Below are 13610 nucleotides of genomic sequence, written 5' to 3' on the forward strand. Positions count from 1 at the left end.
AGGAAGTCGAGGACCCGAAGCTCGAGGACGGCCACGTCCTCGTCAGGGTCGCGGCCACCGCGCTGGAACCGGGCCGACACGCTGCAGCGGAGGGGCATGCACCGCCCCCGAAGGGCGCGAGCGAGTACCCGGGCCTCGAGTGCTCCGGGACGATCGAGGCCGTCGGGAAGGGCGTGTCCCGATGGAAAGTTGGGGATCAGGTGATCTTTTTTGCCTCTTCCTTTTTTTTCGCTTTGTTAGCTGGATTTGTGGGTGAAATGAGTTGAATTTCTTGGTGGGTCTTTGTTATAAGGGTCGAATTATGTGATATGGGCGTTGTTGTGTGGATCTCTAACCCGTTTGTAAACACAATCGCTTTTTCTTCTATTAGATTGAAAGGTTTGACTTTTCACAGTTTGAGGGTGTAGTACTGAGGAAAGCTGCTTGGTTTAATCACGCCGGGTAGTAATTAGCATCCCCTTTTCTTGGGTTTTTCAGTAGTGTATCCTAGTGCCTGGATCGCGAATTTTGCAGTATATTATTGCTTCTGGATGTGCAATTTGGTTTAAAGTAGAATTCTTGCAATGTTTTCTTGCAATTCGGACGTAAACCACTCGTATTAGGAAGCATGTGTGTGTGGAAGATTTGCCTGTAAAGGAAATGCGGTAGATATGCTGACAGACTGCTCTGTAACAATCTGCATGGTTTAAGGTAGTCAAATGTTCTGAGATTGGATGGCCTATGGACAAACCTATCTGATGGCGAACCAATTGTACCATAATCTTCAACATGGTACCTCATGTTTGTTCCTGCTATAAACGATTTCTTTGTGATCAATAAAAATTTCATCAGGAAGGTACCAAGAGGGTGGCAGGGTACCGTCACCTATGTAGAATAGTATGCAAAATACTGTTTCAGACATTTCCAATTTGCTATATGTAAACAGAACTTTCCTGGCAGATTTTGGCTTAGCAGCTTTTATTGGGAGACATGCCTAATTTTCTGGTGTTGAGGAGATCATTTAAACAGGAAACAATAAGCTTTTTAATTTGGGGTCAAAGTGCCACACCCCATGATTGAGGGATGTTAATTGCAATATCAGCAAGAAACTGCAGCTGGGAACTGTATTTGTATATATTTTGGATCCTAGAATTTAGCAAATGTTTTAATATCTACCCAGAATATGGGTGGTTACTGAGGAAATCAATATTCCTTGAGGGCTGTTTTATGTAGGAACTTTTATGTTTGAAGCTGTGATGATTTTATATTGTTTTAGTTGTTTGAGGACTGCTGGCTTTTGAGATGTCAAAGGTAATATTAACACGATTACAAGAAAGTGGCAATGCGATAATTGGTGATGTGCAGGTTTGTGCTCTGCTTGCTGGAGGAGGTTATGCAGAGAAAGTAGCAGTTCCAGCAGGGCAAGTTCTTCCTGTTCCTGCTGGAATTTCGCTTAAGGATGCTGCGAGAGTTTCCCAGAAGTGGCTTGCACTGTTTGGTCCACTGTCTTCATGATGAGTCACCTCTCTGCAGGGGAAACATTCTTGGTAATGGCTTGAGGCTATGACTGTGTGGACGTCTTATGTGGTCATGTGATAACTAATGTTTAGTGAAGGTGTTTCCATTTTGCTGCTTAGCCTTGGGAAGCAATTAGCTTTAGTACCTGAGTTTTTCACTTTTTCAGTTGCCCTTTTTCTCTTGACAATTTTCTAAGATGGATCAATATTGAAATACATAAGTATGGGCAACACTTCAGCAGCCCTTCACTTCGCATCCAAAGGGCATTTGATAGTGATGCTTGGGAAGGCTAAGCGTAGAATCTTAAGTACAAGTAGAATTCTTTAATGAGAACAAGCAAATTTCTCATGGGATGAAAGTAACGTCTCATTTGCTTAGTTTCATTTGGCTATTATTATCCCAATTTCTTCTACCATTGTTTTCATTCATTAGCATGCTAATGAAAATTACAGATACATGGTGGCTCTAGTGGAATCGGCACATTTGCTATTCAGATAGCAAAATACTATGGTGCTAGGGTATTTGTAACAGCAGGTATCTTCAAACTAATTGAAGCTTCTGCAAACTTGGCCCTTTCAAAACTATAACTTTGTCGCATCTTCGATTCACAGGAAGTGAAGAAAAGTTAGCTGCTTGCAAGGATCTGGGTGCAGATGTTTGCATCAACTACAAAACAGAGGACTTTGTTGCACGAGTGAAAGAAGAAACTGTAGGAAAAGGTGCATCATGCATATTTTTGTTCTTGATATCGATCAAAAGTCATCAGACATAATCACTTGATTGGGAGTTAAGTGTTCTTTTATTCATATGGAAGATGATTGGTATATTATTTTAGAAACAGGAGGGAGCAATTACTAAACCTTTTTCACATAATCTTGCTACACTTGCTTTTCTGCATTTCCTGCAACTTATTATTCATGTTGGCTTTTGTGTGACATTCTCACTCTGTTACAGAGGCAATAAAATGCCTTTTCACGGTGTTATCTGCTCTTATTACTTTGGTTGATTAGAGGGGAAGGTCTGTAGATGTGTAGTTAAGTTAATCCTTTTCGCCCTGAATCACAAGAAGTTGACTGATGTTGTGTCCAAGCATTATGAGGGTGATTTTAACTTGGCAAAGCCATGTCTTGACATAGAAATCATTCTTTTAAACACAGATCCAGTCGTTCTGATTGTTGAGGCTTATAAGTGAGATTTCACATAAACCATGAAGTTATAGATGAACCATGCAACGCTATGTTGGTCTGCGAAAGGGAATTTATTTCCAAAAATTCATTTTGGCAGGTGTCGATGTGATTCTGGACTGCGTTGGTGCATCCTACTTCCAGAGAAACCTGGATAGCTTGAATTTGGATGGGAGGCTATTCATCATCGGCACTCAGAGTGGAGCAGTGACACAAGTGGATCTGAGAAGTATTCTGGCCAGACGCCTCACTGTGCAAAGGTTCGCTCAATGCATTTTGTTGGTTCTTGAGCTTGATGTGGTTGGCAATTGGATATTTGGATTGGTTGAGGATTCTTCTGATACAGTTAGCGCCATAGAAGCCATTACCTTATGGAACTTGGGCACTTCATGCATATGATTTGAGCACGTCAAACGGTGATATTGGCAATATTCTTTTCGCAAAATCATTGTAAACTTATGTGTTTGTATATGCAGCGGCGGGCTTGCGTACCAGAAGCCCAGAGAATAAAGATGCGATCGTAGATGAGGTAGAGAAGAAAGTGTGGCCAGCCATCGAGCAAGGCAAAGTGAAGCCTGTGGTTTACAAGTATCTTCCTCTAGCCGAAGCGGCAGAGGGCCACCGGCTCATGGAAAGCAGCCAGCATGTCGGCAAGATTCTACTTGTCACATGAAGTTGTGGACTTGTATTGTCCTGTCCAGTTAAGTTGCGTGAGAGGGCCGCTTGTTTATGTGAATGAGAACAATGCACAGTACCTGTTACAATCAAATGGCAGAGACAACTGAAATAGACTAAATAACTACCTTGTTCTTGATTTTGCTAAGAGAGATAAAAGCCCTTTGGACTTTGGAGGAAAATAGAAGAAAGCTTAGCAACAAATAAGCAAAGGGAAATTACTCTTTATGAATTACAACCGTTAACTGCATAGAGTTTTAGACGGCCAAAATCTTTAGGACCAGCAGGCACGGTATACATGGAATTTTATTCGTTGGACATAAACAAGGCAAATAAGGAGGGCGTTGGTTTTATTTTTGTAAGTTTTCTCGAGCGAGTTATTGAGTTATTGTGAGATAATAACTGTTGATCTGTTTTGGGTGTAATTGGAGGCTGGAAAGTACCCCGATTGATTAGGTGATTGTAAACTTTGAATTCTTCGAATTTGTAGGGATTTCTTGGCGTCTTGTGCACCTCGTAAAATGGGTGTCGACACTTTGATCGAACTATGCAATTCTATTATGTTTCTCACTGTTCCTCGTAGGTTTCTCCAATAATTTCTTTTTTGGCATTCGACTCAGATGATAAGATCAGATAATTTCCTTGTTATTAATATCTAAATTTTGACTTTTCCATAAAATTAGGAATGGACTTGACCCCTAAACATATATTACATCCCATTATATTTAGGTACTGATAGCATTTAGGACGAACTCGTTTGCATCGCCCATGTTGCAAGGGCAAAACAGATATTGTTAGGATTCTGATATACTTTTTCAAAGAAAATTTCACGATAAGCGCGACTTTCAAAATTGGATTTGAAATGTGGAATGAAGGTATTAAGAGAGGAAAGTGGTGATCAAGATCTGATTTGATTCCAAGAAAAACTGAATTTGCAAGATCAGGATACGGCCAAAGCGAGTGAAGAGTTTTGAAACCTGGAAGAACCAGTCCTGAAGCAGTGGAGGTAAAAGGAGAATTTTGAACAAAAGAAGAGCTTGAAAGAACAAGAAACTGCAGGATGTATGCAATATACACTGAAGAGAACGGAGAGAGCAACGCCAATCGCTGGCCCATTCCTGACGGGGACTCCGTTCTCCAGACGTTCGCTGATTGCTGTCCGCGGCGTTACTTCCATGCAACGCGAATGCTGACCATCACGAGCGCCCCCGATGCGGCGGCGGTATTCCCAGTATCATAGTGACTTTCTACGACCAGCGAGGCCTCCTGCACTGATCCCAGCAGCCTCGGCAACGCTGGTCTCCCACGACTTCTGCCATCAGCTCCTGCTTTTGAACTCCGGTGGCTTCCACGCTCTGCACATATTGAAACGCCAAAGGACACGGCCATCGGTCAACAGAGGAGACCCTACGAAGGGCGCAGCGAGCGCCTGGTCAGAGGAAATGAGCGCTCTCTCTCTCTGTCTCTTTTTTCTTCGTTAATGTGTTTTAGATTCTATTTATGAAGGTCTTAGAGTGCCAATTTTGCGGCTTGCAGTCAATTTTATGAATCTAGCAGGAATGCACAGAGAGGAAGGGCCTACGGAGTAGGTAGAGTTGAGTTTTACTTGATAGCTTTTGTGCCTTTATGTATATGCAAGCACAGCTTATAAAATTTAGGACTAGGAGCTGCCTATTCATCGACTTGCGAGATGCCTGCACATCGCTTTTGTGAAATAACCAAGGGATTAGGAGTTAGCTTCGAATTTGTTGGGCCTGTTTGTTTCGATAAACCTTAAATCCTAAACCGTGTGGCAAAGGTACCTGAGTAATTGCAATGATTGTATTCATTAATATTATCACACATAAAATTATACACAACCTGATAGAATTTTTTTAAAAGGGAATATTCTATAATTTGACATGTCATATTCTCTCCTCTCATTCAAAATAGTTTTATTTGCACTGCCTTGTCTTTGATTTTAAGAGGTTATTGTCTTTCTTAGCTTATAGTGTCATTGTTACTACAAAAGATTAAGTGAAACTAAGCTGATAGATGTAGTAAAGGTAAATCAACTTCTCTGACAAAACCAACAGGTCCATTAGATTAGGTTCTCAGCTACTAAAGCAAATATTTGGGAATGCCTGACAAAATTTATGGAATAGAAATTGATTTCTTAACAGAAATCAATTTCTTAATTTCTATTTTATTTGGCTTCTGATTTCTTCTTCAAGTCTATTTTTGGAATAGAAATCTATTCCAAAAATAGAAAAATCAAATTGTGTTACCAAACGGATTTCCGTTCCACATCTGTTCCAGAGAATAGAGAAACTCGCGTCTTAAGATCACTTATCTCACACGGTTCATGGTTTAGGAAAGATGCAAGAGCTACACTTTTCTATTCACATCCATGCGTCATTCAATTAGAACAGGCTGATCGATGGATCTCAAGGACCTGTTTTTCTTTCACATCTTCCTGGTCAAGCATTGCTTTGATTTCTGCAGAACCGCAATGCCGACAGAAATTACTACACCTGCAGCAGTCCCTTTTCCTTGAAGTATTCGACAGATTGGTCATAGATACTGTCAATGCGGTACTTGTAAGTGAAGCCCTCATTGATTAGTTTCTCCGAAGAGAGAATCAACTTGCCCTTGGACGGGAATCCCCAAAACTGCGTAAGGAAATCGGCTCACAATTATAATGACAACGAGATTGGTCTTTTGAATAACCTGCGCATACAAATGTACCAGAAAGTTGGTAGTGACTTACTCTGTTGGGACTTTGTACCGGGGTATTTTGTTCAGGAACTTTGCGAGTTCTGGAAGACAGGTGTTGGCAGCGCAGCAGATGTATCGTCCAGAAGCAGATTCATTTTCGGCCACAAAATGTGAGCGCAGCAGGCGTCCTCAACATGCGTGATAAAATAGAACCCGACAGCATTTGCATGTCTTTCAGGCCATTTATCCAGAACAAGTTTCCTGCAAAAAGAAATATCAGAGGCATTAGGACAAGCACGTTTCTCTTGTGCATTTCTGTGATTAGTTTTGTTCCCGCTCAGGATCAGTTGTGTCCGGTCTCTCAAGTTAATGAACTTATAGTACTGTGGACGGTTGTCGACCTGTTATCAGCGACATTGCAAGACAGACGCTGCTGGGGACATCCTGCGTGAGAGAACGGCCAGCCAGGAGGGTTGAGAGATGACAGTTATAAGGTCCACATCGTTTTCCTCCGCAAATCTCCACGCTGCTTTCTCCGCCAGCATCTTGGAAGCGGGGTACCCCTTAAAATAGTGAAATTGGAAAACCCATCATTTTCGTATTGACTTCTTTACCAGCTCAAAAGTCAAATCGAACACCCCATGGCCAACTGATTTTGCCCAGTCAGGCGGCTTCACAGAGGTCAGGAACTCAACGTCAGTCCAGTTTTCTCGTCCATGACCAAACCCGTCCCTGAAGATTGTTGATCGAAACTGCAGCTGCTGATGAAGTCCACACGAGTCGTTTCACTGCCTTCGCCCTGGCGCAAGCTCTGATAACATTCAGGACACCCTGCATGGCTGGCTTGATCATGTCATTCTGTAAAATTAGAGCAGAAGCGGTTTCAAAACCCAGTAAAAATGTATCATCGAAAATTACTGTAAATGTAAGGACCGGTCTCCGCTATATACATGTTGTTTAACTTTGAACACTAAGTCCTTATTTAGCCAAATTCCTCCTAAGCGATGTGGAATAGGAGAGATACGTACTTAATCTTGCCCGCGTACTACCGGGCGGGATCTTAGTCGGTCCCTCTGTAAGATCCTCCTCTGTACCGCCCAAGACGCTGGGGAGTCAGCTTTGATATCACCTGAAGGACCCAGGTCTCCACCGTACTATCGTCCGCTTTAAACACTAAAAGTTATGCCAGTTTGTTTCCTGGACAGCCCATACTACCCAAAAAAACACATGTATATAGTTTAGAGGAACCCAACCTTATAAACTAGGCTAGGACTTTCCTAAGTGATGTGGGATAGGAGATATGCACTTAGTCTCGCCCGTGCACTGAAGATGGATCTTAGTCCGTCTTTCGTACAGCCCAGTGCAGGTCGTCACGATAGCTCCCAAGTGATGCACTCATTACATACCTCAGGGTCTTTAGAGGCTGGGGTCGCGACATGGAAGACAAAGACACAGCCCGGCTATAGGAGCATCGAAGCTCGATTCATCGGGTGAGATCTGCCCTGAATCTTGAGGACACCCAACTGCTGGAGCTCATTGAGATGGGATACCCTCTTTTGATTATTTGCACCAATGTAAAATAGCAAATCAACAAACAGTTCCAACTTCAGTGCCCTATCCATTAGTTCTGCAGCTTCCACACAATCAAGCCATGCCATGTTGCTGGAGTATGAGAATACTTCCGTAGTCTGTGAGCACTACCAAATTACTAAAATGCGATCTAAAAAGTCAGAACTATGTCGTGGCTAATTTTATTGCGTGTACCACTCTCGTGAGCCGTTCTCACTGATCACGTGAAACATACACTATAGTAATGGCAAACTGACGACCTGAATCCTGCTGTTCAGATTAAGCTAAATGGAAGAACTTGGTTTCATCTACTGGTGAATTGGCAAAAGTTTGAGCACTGGAAGTGAAATGAAATTTTGCGTTCTTTTGGAGGGTAAATTGGCTTTTCTCAAACAAATGGGGTCCAACTGCAAGGAACTAATCAGCAATCAATGAAGGAATATGCTATCAAAACAGAGCATTCACGTGTGTACCGACAGACCAAGCAGATGGAGGAAATACTTGATCTTTACATGTTTTTAGAAGAAAAAGGTAAAAGGAGACCAACCTGGGTCCTAACAGTTGTATTCACAGCATAACCTTCTCAAGCAAAAGCTTGATCAGCACAGAAGCCACAAACCAGTCCCTCAATAACACATGCCTTCTTGTTCCCTCCAATCTCTGCAGCCATCTCTCTCGCAGCGGGTAGTCGGCAATTGAATTCTTGAGAGGAAGAAAGAGACGGTGCGAATCACGCACCAGGGAGACAATTACTGAGCAGTAGAAATAGCAAAGATTTTTGAGAGGATTCTTTGCCTTTTTTGAGGTGATGGAATTTAAAGTGCATCAAGATAGTCTTGTCTATTTTGGGGAAAGAGTATCTAAGAAAGATCTAAAAAGTTCCTTTTCTTTTTTTTGTTCCAGTATCCATAAGTTCACTTCTTTGTGAATAACGTACTCTTTAAGGCTTTAAACAAGAATGTAATAATGAAAGCCACAACTCAGCACACCCTCACTTTCCTTCATCTAATGCGCAAAAGGAGGCAACTAGGAATATAATTGTAAAGTACTCACCAAGTGAACCTAATATACTGTTTCAAATTTGAAAATATGAATACCTGATCTATTTTAAAATTTTGAACACAAATTCTGTAAAATTGGGAAGATTAGGTTATAAGAAACATGAGACATTTTATAAATCAACTTCTAACCATCTTACTAACTTTTAAATAACGATTTTATAGATTAGTTAGGCATAAATCATAAATTAATCTGACGAAAGTTTATGAATTTTCATGAAAATCTTTAAAAAAGAAAATTCTTATTTCCCTTGATCCATTTATATTTGTCTTCTTTATTGCTTTCTGCAGAATATATTGGGAAAAGATTTTGGGATTATTATGACTCTAATGGCTCAAATTTGTATGACTAAGTTTCTGAACTGACGGAGATTCTTTTTTTTTTTTTTTTTTTGTTCAGCCAATAATGTCTTTTGTCTGGGATGACCATTTTAAGCATCAAAATGTGAACATAAAACTAGCTGCATATTCCCTTTGGCATTATCGGAATTTCTTCTCCCATCCTTATTTTGTTGATCCTTTTATTTCGTAACTCGTTGTATGTAGTCACCTCTGCAAGAGAGTACTTTCCCCTTCTTCATCTGAATCATTTTATTAATTCCACTGGCAGCCCACTACCGGCATATCGAATTAGGAATTGGACATCAAGCAGACGATAAGCTAGAAGTCGAGCTTCTGTGCATGATGGATTCATCTAAGCTGTGGAAAACTAGGAAGGCTGAAAAGGCGGTCATACATATCAAAATCCAGTTGGGAGTCTTCTAGGCGACTCGTACTAAAGCTCAAAGCAAGTGAGGCACTAAAATAAGGGAAGTGATTCTGAACAGGAAAGTTTCAAACATAAGGAAATGATTCTGTGAAAATCTAAAACACAAGAAATGATTTTGAGCAGGAAAGTCTGACATAAGGAAATAATTGTGAACAGAAAGTTTGAAACACAATAAGTGATTCTGGACGGGAAAGTCTGAAAGATAAGGAAATGATTCTGAGTAGAAAGTCTAAAACACAAGAAATGATCCTGAATGGGAAAGTCCGTAACATGAGGAAATGATTATGAACAGAAAGTTTGAAACACAAGAATTGATTCTGAACGGGAAAGTCTGAAACACAAGGAAATGATTTTGAATAGAAAGTCTAAAACACAAGTAATTCTTAATAGGAACGCCTGTTCATAAGGAAATGGTTCTAATTGGGAAAATTTGAACATAAGAAAATGGTTCTGTTAAGGTGGATTTGAACATAAGAAAATGATATTTAGATTCGTGAGTGAATATACTCAATGGGCAAATCAGACTTAGGGAGGTTCCAACTCAAAAAGCAAGTCAAACTTAGAGAGTATATCTGACTCAAGAGCAAATCAGATTCAAAAGCATCAGACATAGAAGCAACTCGGATTCAGACTTAATAAGCAAATGTTATCAACGATAGTCAAATCTGAAATTTACAAAACACTTCCAAATTCAATTCATCATTTACACATATCACATGACGCGGCACCTAAAAAAAACAATCAAACACATTCTAGCCATGTAAGAAATCCACAAAATAGATCAAACCATCACATCACATTCACATTCCTATTTCGCATACTTACACTAAGTTCACACATAACAACTAACCAAGTCAAAAGCTAAGTGGATCGACACAACTTAGCGTGTAGGGTTTTCACTTATCTCGAAAACAACTTCAAATTTGGAGCTTTAAATCGCCTTCAAATAGAATAAAGCCAAAACCGAAAATCAACAAGGCTTGATTCAAAAACAACAAAATCAATTGATAAAAAGGTAGTGATATCAAATGATTTACCTAGTTCAAACTCACAAGATTGAAATAGAAACTTGATGAACATGAGTGGGGGACCTCCCGTTTCTATTTTTTTTTTTTTTGGTCAAACACATGCCACATTCAATATAAGGAAAGTTTACAACCTGAAGATAAGGCATCAGCATAAACTAGATCAAGCAAAACATAAGGCGGAAATAGGATCCAGTTATGGACCGAAACTGAGTGATGGGCTAAGACTAAGTTACGAGCCTTCACAGCCCAATCGGCTACTAGGTTAGCTTAACGGTGGCAGTATTGCAGCGTTAGGTTAGAAAACCTAGATTGTAGAACGATAGCTTCCTTGAACAGTGGTCGGAGGTCCCATGGCTACGGTCGCTTGCCTTGCAGTGCTTCAACAAGAGTAAGACAGTCGGATTCCACCTCCAGATGAGCTTCATGGAGCTGTTGTCTGAGTAGATGCTGAAGAGAATAGATAAGAGCTAAAACCTCCACTTTAAAAGTGGATCGCGCCAGGACTCGACTGGAGTACATATCCATAATTCTTCCATTATGATCTCTACAAATACAAGCGATTGAACCTTTGCACTACTCCTTTATGATTGGCGCGATATTACATTTTAGGGTACCCAATTCCGGAGGACGCCGAGGTGCATCAGATCAAGAGTGATGGTTTTATTTGTATTGTGATGGGCCTAAGTTGGCCCGTCCGCCCATGTTGGGCCTAAAAGCCTGCCCACAAATTAAGGCCCATGGATGAAGAGGATACGTTGAAGAGTTGTAACTTTTGGGGGACGTCTTTGCGTTGAAGGGACACGTCCTTTGGAGAGGACGTATTTAAGGGGGAAAAGAGAGGGAGGAACGCACCTTTTGGCAGTACGTACGTTCCTCCTCCCTCTCTCCCTCCAAAAGAAAGAAAAATAGACAAAAGAGACGACACTCTCTTCCCTTCAAGGCAATTGACGTCATCGAATTGAACGGGATCAGTTTTCTTCCTCATATCGGTTCGGTGTTTAATATGTGGCAATAAAGGTACGTTCGATTCTGTGATGTGCCTTAGGATCGGTGATACATGTGATTTTCCCAAGCTCGTCTTCCGCACTTGTTTTAAGGGTTCGATTTAGTGTCGAATCCATTTTAGGGAATCAATAATTCTCTACATTGGTATCAGAGCCGTAGTTTCATGTTTTCCCGACCCCTTTCATGTTTATGAATGATTTTTGATTGAATTTTCGTGAAAAATCGGCCGACACCGATTGGGGTGGAAAAATCCCGACACCCGAGCATTGTTCATCCGTTTTTTTTTTTAAATTTTCTGTAAGTCGAAATCAGTTTCTGATGGCATAGGGTCGAAGGTCTCATTGAGACGAGCAAGACGAGTGGCGGCCAAAGGTCGACGCGCCCCATGCGCAGCCGAAGCGAAACGGCGGGCGTGTTGCACACGCCAATTCGGTAAGATGTAGGCGCGTGGAAGACGCATGCACGCGTGGGGCATTGCACACACATGCGGGGGCCATCGATGGCTCATGTAAGGCACGCGCCAACTAATGTCATCGTGACATCAACTGCACGCGTGTCGCACGTGCCGGGTCGATCCGTCCGACCGGCCCAACTAGCCCCGACCGGTCCGACCGGTCCAACCCGTTGACCTTGACTCCGACCCGGTTGACCGTTGACTTTGACCATTGACCCAAAAAAAAGGGAGGAAAAGAATGTGTTTCTTTTTCCAATTAAGTCTATGTGGATTATATGTGATTCCTTATTTGTTTTGCATTTGTTGCAGGAACAATGCCTCCCCTTAGGTTGTACACACCTATTCGCGCAATTATCGATGAACAAAAGGAAAGGCTTTCTAAGTTGATAGCCGAGCCGATTGATCATCGATGGGAGAGTGGCAACTTAATTGATCACGTTCTTGAAATCAACGGGAAAATTCAAAGGTCATATGGAATGGTCGTCCCAATGCTACAACCCGAGATAGTGTGATTTTTCATGGACACTCTTCTACCAGAATGGCAAGAAGTGTTGAATCGCATATGGGATGTCAACAAAGCCGCTTCATATAGGAAAATTGTGATGGATTTTATAGATGATTATTACTGGATTGTTACAAGGGAAAATATCAAGAAATTGAACAAAAGAGGATATTTCCCAGTTCGTATATTGACTTGGTGCTAGATGTTTTGGCTGGTCTTTATTTAGTGTGCTTTGTGGACATCTTATGTAATGTTATCTACCTAGTTATTGATGGTGTGGCAACTGATATGTTAGTTGTATTATGTGAAAACATTATTATTATATCATTATTTGATATCAAGTATTATTTGATTTCTGTTATTGTTGATTGATGTGGGTAATTCATAGAAGTTTTTGTAATTTCATAGAATTTATTTTGCATAAGACAATTATATTAATGATAGTTTTAAGTAGGATTTTTGGAGGATGATTGGAAATATAGTGACCTTTTGATTCTGAAATCTTACTTGAAATTATTCTTTTATATGATGGGTTTATGCAAAATGGAAGCATAAATGATAGACATTAATAATTCGTGCATATGTGTCTAATATGTTCAGATCGATGGCTTCAACCACAAAGAGCATAGTCGCTCAGCTGAACAAATGTGAGAAGCTCAACGGCGATAACTATGAAATATGGCAGATGAAAATCCAATATGTGTTAGAAGAGCAAAAGGCACTAAAAGCTCTTAACCTAACCATGAAAGTACCTAAAGATGGAAACATTACACAACATAAGAGAGATAAGGAAGCATTTGCTGCATGGGAAAAAAAAGAACTCTCTTGCTCGCATTACGTTGCTGAGTAGCATGGAGGATGACGTCATGCGAGAGTTCAGGCGTTTTGAGAATGCCAAAGAAATGTGGGAAGCATTGGCAGCAAGATTTGGTCATACTTCGGTGACCAGACTGAGGCAGCTCACTATTAGGTTTGACTCTTATAAGAAGTCTCATGGTCAGACCATGAAGCAACATCTTAGAAAGATGTCAAACATGATTAATGAGTTGAAAGATGCTAGCCATGTCATGACTGATGAATAATAAGTGCAAGTAGTGATTCGTTCCTTGCCTCAGAGTTGGGAGCATATGAAGGTGCACCTGACCCATAATGAGAATATCAAAACCTTTGAG

General features: G+C 40.9%; 2 pseudogenes; one reads left to right on the forward strand and one right to left on the reverse strand.

Annotated features, from left to right (window-relative positions):
- LOC120292498 overlaps window positions 1-3354 on the forward strand; it is a 4641-nt pseudogene extending 1287 nt beyond the window's left edge.
- Window positions 3355-5702: 2348 nt separating this feature from the next.
- LOC120292724 lies at window positions 5703-8314 on the reverse strand (annotated as a pseudogene).
- Between the last annotated feature and the right edge of the window lie 5296 nt (window positions 8315-13610).

This window comes from Eucalyptus grandis, chromosome 4 (genome assembly GCF_016545825.1).
Source record: "Eucalyptus grandis isolate ANBG69807.140 chromosome 4, ASM1654582v1, whole genome shotgun sequence".
Taxonomy (NCBI): domain Eukaryota; kingdom Viridiplantae; phylum Streptophyta; class Magnoliopsida; order Myrtales; family Myrtaceae; genus Eucalyptus; species Eucalyptus grandis.